Raw genomic sequence first — 12,937 nt, forward strand, 5'->3', positions numbered from 1 at the left:
AGCTTGAAACAGGTCTCCACATCATTCGTATATACTAGGACATTGCAGGAGCCCGGACAAAGGAAAATGCCAAAACACAAATTACGTTTGAATTGAGATCATGGCAGGAAAGTGGATGAAATGTAGCTAACCCGCCGCGGTGGCTCAGTGGCTATGGTGCTCGGCTGCTCACCCGAAAGACGCGGGTTCGATCCCGGCCGCGGCGGTTGAATTTCTTTGGAGGAGAAATTCTAGAGGCCCGTGTACTGTGCGATGTCAGTGCACGTTAAAGAACCCCAGGTGGTCCAAATTTGCGGAGCCCTCCACTACGGCGTCTCTGATAGCCTTAGTCGCTTTGGGACGTTAAACCCCGTAAACCAACCAATCAAATGTAGCTAAAAGAAGAATTGTGAAGAGAAACAAAGAATGTAAAGCCAGAAATATACGTATCAAAGAAGACATTGCACTGAGAAAATGGACAGCATGAAATAAATGAGCAGCACAAGTGCAGCGTACAGGTCTTTATCAAAGAATTTACTTTTTTGTTTATTTACCACCTCCTGTTGGTGTTCGCTCCATAAAGGCATTATCAAAATTATCATAATTTTCAGTTTTATTTGCTTAGGCGAACGTTAGAGCAATAAGAACTTGGTTCATAACTGCACTTCAAATATTGCCATAAATCATCATACTCTTCGTCCTGGGTCACAAGAGCTGGGGCTTCATGAGATAATTATTATGGTGCATTAACAAAAAATTCAACATGCCGTCATCATGTAAGGATTAAATACTGGCACTGAAAAAACACCGCATTTTGAAAATTTTCACTGGCAGGAGGGAGTAACTTTCTTAACTGCGATGTTTTGTTCCTAAATAAATGAAAGACGTGCATGCTGACCTCTTACACCTGTTTTGCAGCAAAAACAATTCGAAAAATATGTAGCGTAAGATATAACACTAATTCACTGTGAAGCTTGATTGGTCCAGTAGAGTGGAGGGCTGGACGAGTTAATTGGTGCACGATTGTAGAAAGAAAACCAGCGCAAAGGACGGGGACACAGAACTGGGAACACAGAACACAGCCTCGTCCTGTGTTCCTGTTCTGCGTCTCCGTCCTATGCCCTTGTTTTTTTTCCTTAATTGGCCATGCACTTGTGCCAATTTAAGTGCACTTCCTGTGAATTTTGCACAAACGTAGGTTATTTTTGCATTCACCATTTTAATAGACTCAGTTGTTTTATCATTTGGTCACTTCAGAAGAGAGGAGTTAGTATAGAAGTAAAATACTTGGATAATACAAGGAAATAGCTTGCGATGAATTTTCTCATATTTTAATTGTGCCCGATGGGAATGCATTACCTGCCATACGGTGTTACTCAGAACCAAACACCCAGGGCTCTAAGCTGGGCAAAGCATGTATCATATGTGGAAGAGTGAATATGGTCATGGTGCGCTGGGCGTCTTGCATGCACAGCAGGAAGTGCTTTGTGTCTAGACCATCCAGGAGGGAATGCACAAGGACGGGAGGAGTACAAACGCTAAAAAAAAAAGCTAGTTGGGGCTCGAAAACGCCTTTTTGGTTCTAGCAAGTACCAACGTTGGGGAAAAGCAACCAGTTTTGGGCGCCTTGAAGGGTAAGAAGAATGGAAGGTTCTGGGAAGCGTAGGAAGGGCTGCGTACAGCGCACGCGAGGTTGCGCGGTCACGGTGTCCAGGGAAGCTTTTCAAATGAATTACGGTATTGCTAGAAGGCTGGTCGTTGACCGAGGCCGACAAGGAGAACTTTCACTACCCGCCCCAGATGTCTATGTTTTCTTGGAGCAGCACCTGGGGAAAGGGTTAAATTCTTACACTCGCCACTGTCGGTATCCAGCGAAGGTAACGATAAGAAGTACTTGAAGCTGGGCTTGTTGGTGCATATTCGTGAAAGACATGAGAGCGCAAAACGGGGACACGGACGAGGAAGGGAACAGGACGAGCGCTGCCATTACAACAAAACCGCCTTCTTTGTCTGCCTGCACGAGCTGCAGATCTTTCGCTCTAAAAAACGAAACGACCTTCGCAGTGGGATCAGCTCGATGGCTGGGAGGGTTTGGACCCTTACTGACCTGGTGAGGGTGTCGACGCCGTCCAAGAGGCACCTTTCCTGGTTTTCCTTCGTTGCTTTTTGGCCAGTCGTCGGTTGAGGGCCAGCCATTCGTGTGGCTTAAGCTTGGCTTGTACGCTGAATTTTGGTCCTTCCTTTAGGATGGTAGAAAATTGCCGTACCGGAAATTTTCTTGCTCCACTCTTATCGGCCGCCGCGGTGGCTCAGTGGTTATGGTGGTCGGCTGCTGACCGGAAAGACGCGGGTTCGATCCGGGCCGCGGCGGTCGAATTTCTATGGAGGCTAAATTCTAGGGGCTCCTGTACTGTGCGCTGTCAGTGCACGTTAGAACGGGCATAATTTTCATTAAGCTCCTTTCTACAGCAGGCTAAATGGCTCTTGAAGGACTCACGTGTGCAGGGGTCAGCGTTCAGCCAAGTACGCTTTCGAAACTCACAATGAGGTGAAAAAATATGAGGAAATCACCATCTCAGATGTTTGGACTGTCCTGTCACGGCCAACCTGTACTCCCACAATTTAAAAACAATAAAAAATTTCAGAACTTTATTAGACACCATATGCCCAGGGCAAATAAAAAATGCTGTAACTGGGTGAATGATTCAAGATATAATCAGTGTCACAGCGCGATAACAGCAGTTTTCGATGTAACCTAAACAGCAAATATAGCAAAAAATGTGGCATGTTAAAACATATTAATGACAATTCCGGATAAAAGGAATTTTCTAGGTGACTTCCGAGGTGGCTTTCAAGGTCTCTCTTGCCGCTTGAGATACTTGGGACAGTTCAAAAATAAGGTAGGAACTGCATTTCTGGAAAGCACGGGCCTCTTTTCCGTGTCAAGTAGCACTCTTCCATCGAACTCCGCGTAATATGCCTGGGATATCGCGTCCCCTGCAAAATGATTGGCGCACACATGATCAGTGTGCATTAAAGTCCGGTCTGCCCTAGGAATCGCACGGCGCCACTTCTCCGAACGAACATTGTCGGAAGGAGCTTTGAGTAATGGCATACGCTACGCACAAGTCCGGTAGCCCGAACTGCAGTTGGGCACGAACCACTTTCTTCCCATTGCGCAGCACTCGCAAGATGTGGGCTACTCTGCCGACGGTAGCAAAACATACGGTCTTGTTGCAAAATAAAAGAACGCGTTTAAAACAGCACAGAAGTGCAGCCGCACACTCATAAATGTGGCAGGAACACATGCGCAGAGCCGCGCCACGCCGGACCGAGCCGCCAAGCGTGGGCCCGCCTTTCGCAGCGCCCTCTAGGTTAGCGACCGGTTGCCATGGCAACAGCCGCACCCTCCCCCGAACATATTGTGGCCGCGAGCAGGCGGCACGCTCGCACGCGGCGGGAGGAGAGTGTCAACACCTCAGTATATTATTCTTACACAGTGGTCGAAAGACATGACAGGGAAACGGCGAGGAGGCAACGCTGCAGTGCACGCTGCCTCCTCGCCTCTCGGCTCCTCGCGCGCAGCGGCGCAGCCCCGTCCGCTGACGAGCGGTGGCGGGGAAAAATCTAGAGAAAACATGCATGTCCCCAACCAGAGATGACGTCAATAAATATCACGCGACCTTTAACGTCACGCGTATGATGTCATATTTTTTTGACCAATCAGCGTTTCCGGCCTACCTACCCGCAACCGCTTGTAAGGCAAGACAACGAATAAGCGTTTGCGGGTAGGTAGGCTGGAAACACTGATTGGTCGATGGGATGCGCTTCTCCGTGACGTTTTTTGGCTTCGCCCTCGTTCTCAACCGGACCTGGCGTCACCGCGTCTGCCTCTCCCTCCTAGAGCGCCAGGCGAATCGCTAGGCGCACCCGCCCCGCGTGCGTGGTGAACCGGCATTCGTTTCGTGAACCTCGGCGCTCCCGTTTCGAGGCGTGTACAGCTATGGCGCTCGTGCGTGGTGTGCTCGTCGGCGACAGCCAGCTGAAATTTGTGTGCAGTTCTTGCTTGCGGCTTTCACCGTTTCGCCAGGAGCACGTGGCTAGTGTCGTGCTCGTATTTGAAGTTTTTGCCGCGGCACTACAAGGATCCACATCAGGCGCGCTTTGAGGACCACCGTTTGACAGCCACGCTGACGCGCTTGTCGGGCGTGCGCATTCTCAACCCCGAGGTAAGGGCTGAACTACATCGTCGCAAGTTTTCTCGTTCATTGAGGACTCGATCGCCAAATCGCGGCGCTTGTAACGAAACTTTTTTTTTGCAGCATCGTTTCCTGGAAGCTTCTTGGAAGCCGAAGTTGTCATTGTTCGCCGCGGACCGCTACCACGTAGCGAGAGATCGGGGCACCGATCACAAGTCTAAGATTATCGCCGCGGCCCTGGTTAAAATCCATGGACCAGGGATCACTTCGGCTTCACGGGCAAGTCCAGGAGAGGTATGCGTCGTGCATCGGTGTCGTCGGTGTGGAGCAAAAGGCCAGAAGAGGGACCGCTGCTGGGCCTACTTCTCACCGCGCCGCCACGCCGCTGTAGGTCGACGTTGAAGTGCTCCTCCAAACGTCCCTCTTCAGGGCCACTTCAGTGCTTCCTGGCAGATTGCGAGCATCATGTCTCGCGGCCGTGTTCCCTCTCTTTGTCGAAATTGCTTTAAAGCCCACGCTACGCCTCGTTGAATAGGTTAAGAAAGTGCAGCACCTAGCTTTGTATCTTTGTGTTCTAACCTGTATACAGTGCACCTTTGTTTGCTCCCTACTTTTGTTTTTTTTCAGTCGTTTCCTGAATCCGTCCAAAGAGCGGGGCTTGCCGGATGATTGTTCGCCGTGAATGGAACCACGAGGCGATCGCACTGCATACAGCACGACTTTGTTCCCTTGTGTTTTTTAAATAAAAACATCAGATGTCGAAGGTCGTGGTCGCGTCCAAGGATTGCTTCGACAGCTCGGGCAAAACAACGAGGACTGCACACGCCGTGTCGTGCTGCTTAGTGAAGAGGCACAAAACGGATGCCGTCCTTAATAAAGGCCCTTCTCGGGGCCACCTCAGTGTTTCCTGGCAGACCACGCGCTTTCCGCCCGTGTACCTGTTCCCCTCATTTCCAGTCATTCGTAAGTTGCATATCAATGAATTAATAAATCAGTCAATGCACTTTATTTACCAGAAAAATCTGGCTTTTCACCCTGGGCTAAAAGCTGTGCACACAGCTTGACAAGGCCCAGGGGACCATTAGATGACAGTAGTGAACGTAAGAAAAACAATTTGCTACTTTAAAAGAACGTGGAAAGTTCACCAAACAACATAAGAGATACACATTACAATCTCATTAAAAAGAAAACACTTTGACAGCAGACATACAGTATCAACTTACACTATAATACAAAAATTACGACTTTCAGCACTATGGCACAAAATATAAGAACAGCACATAAGGTAAAATAGAGAATGCAAATTCTAATAGTAGATATAGATTAGCTGTTTAAATTTTACTATGCATAAAATGAGTCCTCAGCTCCTTGGGCCTAAAATCGGCTTGTGTGCTTATATACCGTTTACAGCGCGCAGTTCTTCCGTTTGAGACCAGATGGCGCCACACGTGCGCTCGGAACACGGCACCATTACTGGCCTCGTAAGTCGCCGGCGTGTACGCCTCGAGTCAGCAGTGGAAATTTCGCGGGTGGTTGCGGAATGTGTTTTTGCTACGATGTGAAAAGGCAGAGGAAACACATGCTCGGTTGTGGATTGCAAGAATTGCGACAGAGAGTTAAAGGTGCGGGATGCGGTAGTTTGCGAGCTTCATGAAACCGAACTGCACAAGGAGGTAACGCCAATGTTCGCGCCCGTTCGCCATGCACACTTTCCGAACGGGCGAATGCAACAAACACGTTCGCCAGCGCTAGATAGCTAATAAAGAAAGGTTTCGATATTGGAAAATCTGCGAGGGTAAGTGCACAACACAGCCGCATGAAGAAGCTGTGCCGCCACCTAAACCATGACGGCGTGCTTTCAGTTGTTGTGCACTGTGCTGAGACCGCATTGATCGTAAGTTATGGTCTGTGACCATTAGTAAAACGAGCGCCCGAGGCCGAATTAGGAACGAAAAAAAAAGACGACTTACGCTCCTTCATACGCCTGCTGTTTATTATGCACTGCACAGCCATGCGAGCCGACAACGCTTACCGTCAGTCCGTGTATTACACGCCGTCTTGGTGCTACTGTTCAATTTCGCTCCAAGTAGCGCGGTTTTCGTGGACCATGTTCGGATTACAGCATTTGGTTTACGGCTGCGGTGCCGGGCGGTTGTCACTTGCTCGCGGTCCATGCGAGACAGTCACTAAAAGTGACTCCGCACGCTCAGAGTGAAGCTGATTAATTACAACCAAAGAGACCACGAGCATTTCCATGTCCGCATATCGAGCGTACCAAAATTTTTTATATGAGGCTGACATTACTGTGAAATTCGTCCAGCATGAACGCATGGCCATGCGCGCGTTATAACAATTATATCGCGGAATCCTTCGAAACGATTGCACGCCAGCTTGTGAAGGCTGCTTGATGCATGGTACTGCTACCATGATAGTCAACCTTTGTGCGTCTATTTATTTTTGTCGCTTTTATATGTTTAATCAACCAGTAGGAAATATTTCAGGTTTCCTAAGCACCGTTAACAGGTTGTAAACAAATGCATACGATGTGCATGTGAGCGTTTTAGAGCAGTGTCTGCATGCAGGTACAGAATAGGACAGCAGCCTGTAAGGCTGCAAGAACATTAAACCTTGCCGTTTTATATAATAACAATAAAAAAAGCATTAAGCAGAGTCTTCAGCGCATCCAAAGAAAAGCATTCAGGCGATCCGTCCATTGGCTCGAAGAGGCGGAGAGCTCAGCGGCTCTCCGCGACATGAAGTACGATCGCGTTTTCACGCCTGCAGTGTTCAAATCAAGGTTCTCACATATCCTTCCAAGCTTTGGCCAAACCTTAGTTCCGTCTTCCCTCTCCTTTACAACCGTATTAGCCGGAACACTGCCTGTCGGAACCGAACCGTCAGACGCAGCAGCCTTCGCGACGAGGCGCGCACCGAGCGGTCAGGAGGAGAGTAATGGCGGCGTGATCACGTGATCAAAGATGGCAGCCCCCATGATAAGCCGCTGTAAAGCGTCTATATAAGCATAGGTCCTTCAAATCCTGCAGAAGGCTTGAATTTGGAATTGCTAATATCAACGAAGGTTTAGAAAAACTTCAGTTTGAGCTAGATGGTGCATAGTACTTGAGAAAACAAATAGCGCCTACAATGACAAACACAGCAGAAGAACGATGCAGGACAAGCGCTATCCTGCGCTGTATGCTATGGAACTTTGTGAATGTGAAAAATGAACCTTCACGTCAGTGCAATATGAGTCTTTCGGGTGCCTACAAAGCGTTATTACAGAAAGAAAAAATATTAGTGAATGTTGTGTGGGAGGCTTGAATATTACTCTGTATTTATTTATTTACGTCACCCCTCAAGGCCAGTGGCATTACACAGGGGGAATGGTAAATATACAAAAACAGAGAAAAATACCGTTGATTACATGACTGTTAAACAGTGCCTGAATATATAATGTTAGCTAGTGCTACGTTGAACTGCTCATAATTTTCAGTGCCGGCAACTTCTGCGGGAAGTTGGTTCCGGTCGCATGAGGTTCGCGGCAGGAATGGCTGCGAGAAGCATTTCGTGTTGCATCACACAATTCCGACTCTGTGATCATGATCAATGCGGCGGGATACAGAAATTGGCTGGGGGATGAGGTGATCACGAAGAGCGGGATGATGGTACAGCTTGTGGAACAGGGTGATACGAAACACTTTTCGACGCGATGTCAGTGATGGGAGGCAGATATTAGACTTCATCGTAGTTATACTCGCTGTGCGGTTGTTTAACAAGGATCAAACGCACAAAGTTATTTGCACCAGCTCAAGATCATTAATGAAGTTGTCATGAGCAGGGTGCCATGCAGGTGTTGCATACTTGAGTTTCTACAGTATTAGCATTTGATAAAGCAACAGTTTCAAGTTAGAAGGAACGTTAAAGAAGTTGCGACGTAAGTAGCGAAGCATGCGATTAGCATTTTCAGTTATGTTCTCTGCATGAAGAGACCAGTTAAGATAATAAGTAATGTGGACGCCGATGCATTTGTATGACGAGGCTGATTCCAACGAAATGTTATCGATGTAGTAATGAGGTGAAACGGAAGTTTTTCTAGATACACGCATGACTTTGCATTTGTTCATATATAGCTACACTCACCATTCTTCGCACCAGCTCCCCTATTGTGTTGAGGTTTGACTGAAGTCAGTGGCGGTCTTTTCAAGTAGTCCCCTGCTTTGTACGTTTACCTTGTTGGCGGCCGTCTTATTTCACACAATTCCACGTTCTACATGTTGATAGTTATACGAGCACAATTCGTTGTGATTGTCGAGGTATTGTATTCCTGCCGAGCCCCCACCGTTGTCTTGCCATGACGGCAGCAGCGGTGCCATTCACCTGCGGATGTGGTGGCCAGCAACCTCATCGGGTCGGAAGGGAGCCACCCATTCATGTCTTAATCCCACCATGTCCCATGGTGGGATAAAGACATGAACAAGACATGGATAAAGACAAGACGTAATGAGGACGCCGAGGCGTTTATATGACGAGACTATTTCGGAAGAAATTTTATCGATGTAGTAGTGATGTGGGGCGGAGGTTATTCTAATTCTAGACACACGCATGACTTTGCGTTTGTTAATATTTAGCTGCATTAATCATTCTTCGCATCAGTTCCCTATTGTGTTGAGGTTTGACTGAAGTCATGTAATGTTGTTTGCGCTATTTCTCTAAAAATGACGCAAAAATCAGTGAATAGGTGAATATGAGAATCCATAAGAGAGCGGGGATCATTAATGTTAAATTAGGAAAAGTAGGGGTCCAAGAATTGAACCTTGTGGAACTCCGGAAGACACCTGTGTAAAAAATGGTGCTATAACCGTCAGCAAAAACCAATTGTGAACGATTAAGTAGACATTCAATCCATTTCAATAAGTTAGTCAATATTCAGGTGTTTCAGTTTGATGAGGCAAAAGGTTGTGACATACATTGTCGAAAGCCTTCGAAAAATCCAGAAATATACAGGCAGTTAGTGACGATAGGTCTAGAATACGATGCAATGCATGTGTAAACGATATTAACTGTTTCGAAAGAGTAAGTTTTTCGAAAACCATGTTACGCTGACGTAAAAAAAGAGTTCAATTAAATGAAGTTAACAAGGTTGGCGAGTATTACATGTTTGACCATTTTGGATCAAGTACTGGTAAGGGATATGGGACGATAATAACTACGGGATGCTTTCCTGCCAGATTTGTAGACTGTAACCACCTTTCCGATCTTCCACTCAGTAGGCAGCGTTGACTCACACTAAACAGTTTCTCACCCTTAAGGGTGCAAATCAGTTTGTCCCCAGACGAACACCCTTTGCACCCAATTGGGTGCTTGAAAAAGGGTGCTGAGAAAGGGTGCAGACATCAGCATCCTTAAGAAAGGGTGCACAGCATGAAATTTTAAAGGGTGTAAAGGTTGCACCCTTACTAAAGGGGTGCTATTTTAGCCATAACACCCTTCAAAATGGGTGTTAGAAGAGTGCTCCGCATTGATTCACCGAACAAGCAAAAGGCTAGGATTGATGCATGAGAGCAAATGTGCCCATATGTGTAGAACGGTCGAATCTGCAGACAGTGCTGGTTGACAGGCCACTGCTGGCAACTGCGATGCATTGCATGATGTTCTATAGCTACCCAGTTTTTTGGATCATGCATGCGGTGCATCAATCGACGGCCCCTCCATGCATGTGCTGGATATGCTTGGTCACCATCCAGACATGCCTGCAAGGAAAAATTTATTATGGCAAACAATGCTGACCACTTCAAAGGTAACATATACTCCCTTGACAAAGGCAGATAATACACATCATGCAGCATTGGGCCACATTTTCCTCATTTGGGGCATGTGCAGCACAGGGAGCCTTGTATATATGCATATCAGAGTGGAGATGAGTGAGTGCATATGAGGCTACAGTTTTGGCATAACAGAGGAAATTTATTAAAAACACCAAAAAACACTTCACACAATGCCACTACATACTGAAGAAAAATACACATCACCTCGACTATACTTAATTACTAGGGCCCGGAACTTTAGGTATTTGCCTAAACATGCCTATAAATGCCTAAATGGGGGATTTTTGCACTTGCCTGCCTTTTTGGCATTTTTTAAGAAATCGTACCTATTTGACCGTACTTGTTGCCTATAAATGCCTAAATCCGGCATTTCAGTCCTAGGTGCCGTTCTCCAATTTTTTAGACATCTTTCTAAGTACAGTGAAAGGCACGCGCCGATGCACGCACAAAAGGCGCGGGTCTAGCCAAACCTTTTTCTCGAAGTGTAACTGGCGCAACTAAGCAGGTTGTATATCTGCTTGAGTGTAACCCGACACCCGAACCGGCGCCGTCCAGCCGGCAACCGTAGCCTCAGCGCGCGCAAGACTAGCACACTTGCACGCTCACTGCTCGCTCGTCACTCGGTCGACTCTCGACCGCCTACTCCTCCACAAGGAAGGGCCACTTCTCTGCCTACCGCTTCCAAAACATGTGACATTGACTTGAGTGGCCTCACAAACTTTGCTTCATCAGCGCTCTCCATTTCATTTCATATTGACATGCCGAAAGAAAAGGTATCGAGAGGCGCTCGTTTCAGGCATTGGGTTTCGCAGTTTGGAAATGCTTTTTCAACTGATGGAACTCTGCCATTCTGCAAAGGGTGAGAAGCTTCAGTACCAAGAGGGAAGCGATGCCATGTAGCGCAACACGTCGCTACCAACAAGCATATTGCAAACCTGAAGAGAACGACGGAGGGGACATCGCAGCTCCTACTGGCAGAGGCTTTCAGCAGTAGTTCGGCAGCAAAGGAATCGTCATTTGCCACAGAGTTGTGTCAAGCATTTTTGGAGGCAGATATCCTGTAATGGAAACTAACTAACAGTGGTTTTCGGATTTTTGTGGAAAAGTACACGAAGCAGCATGTTGCAGATAAATCAACACTTCGTAAGAGATACGTGAAAGAGTGCTACGAGGATACTCCCGCCAAAATCAGAGATGAAATTGGGTGTCAATCGACGAAAACGCGGACGCTAGCGGACGGTATGTGGCCACCTTCATCGTCAGAACACTGAGCCCAGAGAAATCCAGACGAGCAATCCTGCTCAACTCAGATGTTCTTGAAAATTTCAGCCATTCGACGACAGCGCGTTTTTTCACTTCATGTCTGGAGCCTCTATGGCCAGGAAATATTCAGTATGAGATGATACTTTTGTTCGTTACGGATGGTGCATACTACATGTGCAAGGCAGGAATGGGACTGATGCTTTCATGCTGCAAGATGGTTCACCTGACCTGCGATGTCTATGAAATGCATCGTGTGGCCAAATGTGTCCGACTCTCTTTTCCCCAAGTAGACGAGTTAGTATCTAGCACAAAACAATTGCTGTTTTTAGCGCCACAGCACCTGACATTCCTCTGCCACCAAAGCCTGTTTTGACTCAATGGGGAACATGGACAGACGCAGCAGTATAATAGACACTGCACTCTTAAGTGGTCTGATCTGTCCTTTAGGAAATCAAGGATGACGCTGCGCGTGTGATTAAAAGAACAGCTATGTTCCAGGAGGCGAGCGTGGAACATGACCTCACATACAGCACTGCAAACTTCTAAACACTTACAGAAAGGATGACAACGTTGGAAAAGGCCGGATTCTCAGTAGATGAATCATTGAAGGCAGTCGAAGAAGTACAGGCAGCACTGGAAGGAAAAGGCGCTACTATTCTACGAAGATGCAACAACTGGTAGAAAAAAACAGAGACCTGGAAACAATTTCGCAAATCAGAGACCTTCTAGGTGGAGACGATACGGCCACATCACATGAACGCCTGAGCCCCTGTGAACTCTTTATGTTTTAGGTTCACCCCACTAACTTCATGTCACGTCGAAAGTAGTTTTTTAAACAACAAAGCTATGCTTAGCGAAAACCGAAGGAGCTCCAAGTTGAAAATCTGAGAATGTGCTTTATTGTCGCGTGATTCAATTGAGGACAGCGTACGCTCCGTGCTTGACTGACAAATCCTGTACTAATAAATAAAAAAGTATTATTCAAAGCGCCTATTTTTGCTTTATAGCACCTATTGCAATATTTTTTAGAGCCTAGATGCCTGCCTATTTCGAGGATCTTTAATGCCTAAATTTCCAGGCCCTATTAATTAAACACTTTTTGCGACTTTATTGCGGAATTTCGTTGCCACCACCCTTGGTGTGCTCAGTGTGAGGCCAAGAAAAAGGCGCTCTAACACTACAAGCGTGTTGAACAACTTCCGGTCGTATTGAACATTAAAGAGCCAGTAGGCCGACAGAACAGCTGCCAGCCCCTCCTCTGCGTTTTTTAACCATAAACAGTTTTTCCCTATCCACCTTGATATGAAGAAATTCCGCCTCTTCAATATGCCGTCCGGTGAAAACTATGCAAGGCGTTGCAGGAACACTCAAGTCCTGTGATGGCAAGAAATATTTCATTGTTAGAAACAGGCCACAAGAGATTAATTCAATCCCATCTCTCCATGCTTAAGTCACCCCCTTCGTAAAGTTATCTGTACGTTGTACATTTTTTCAGTACAATACAAAGAATGTTAAGCTTCTCTTACATTTACACATGCAATTTTGGTTTATGTGCAACATTAATTTTTGGACCCCAACCAGCAGCACTCACAATTATTAGATGACAACTTCATTACCTTTATTTATTTATAATACATTTGCTAACCAAAATTACACCATTTCACTGAAGTA

At 46.6% G+C, this 12,937-nt stretch overlaps 2 pseudogenes across 1 annotated transcript in view; one reads left to right on the plus strand and one right to left on the minus strand.

Moving 5' to 3' along the window:
* Nucleotides 1-3,923: 3,923 nt before the first annotated feature.
* LOC149357455 (uncharacterized) lies at nucleotides 3,924-4,580 on the plus strand (annotated as a pseudogene).
* A 5,580-nt stretch (nucleotides 4,581-10,160) lies between these two features.
* LOC149357456 (uncharacterized) overlaps nucleotides 10,161-12,937 on the minus strand; it is a 41,630-nt pseudogene continuing 38,853 nt past the window's right edge. The window contains exon 11 of the transcript XR_016291831.1: nucleotides 10,161-12,640. The product of XR_016291831.1 is annotated as an uncharacterized LOC149357456 (transcript). The remainder of the gene's footprint in view (nucleotides 12,641-12,937) is intronic.

The sequence above is a fragment of the Amblyomma mixtum genome, chromosome 3 (assembly GCF_055824585.1).
Source record: "Amblyomma mixtum isolate Tamu chromosome 3, ASM5582458v1, whole genome shotgun sequence".
NCBI lineage: Eukaryota > Metazoa > Arthropoda > Arachnida > Ixodida > Ixodidae > Amblyomma > Amblyomma mixtum.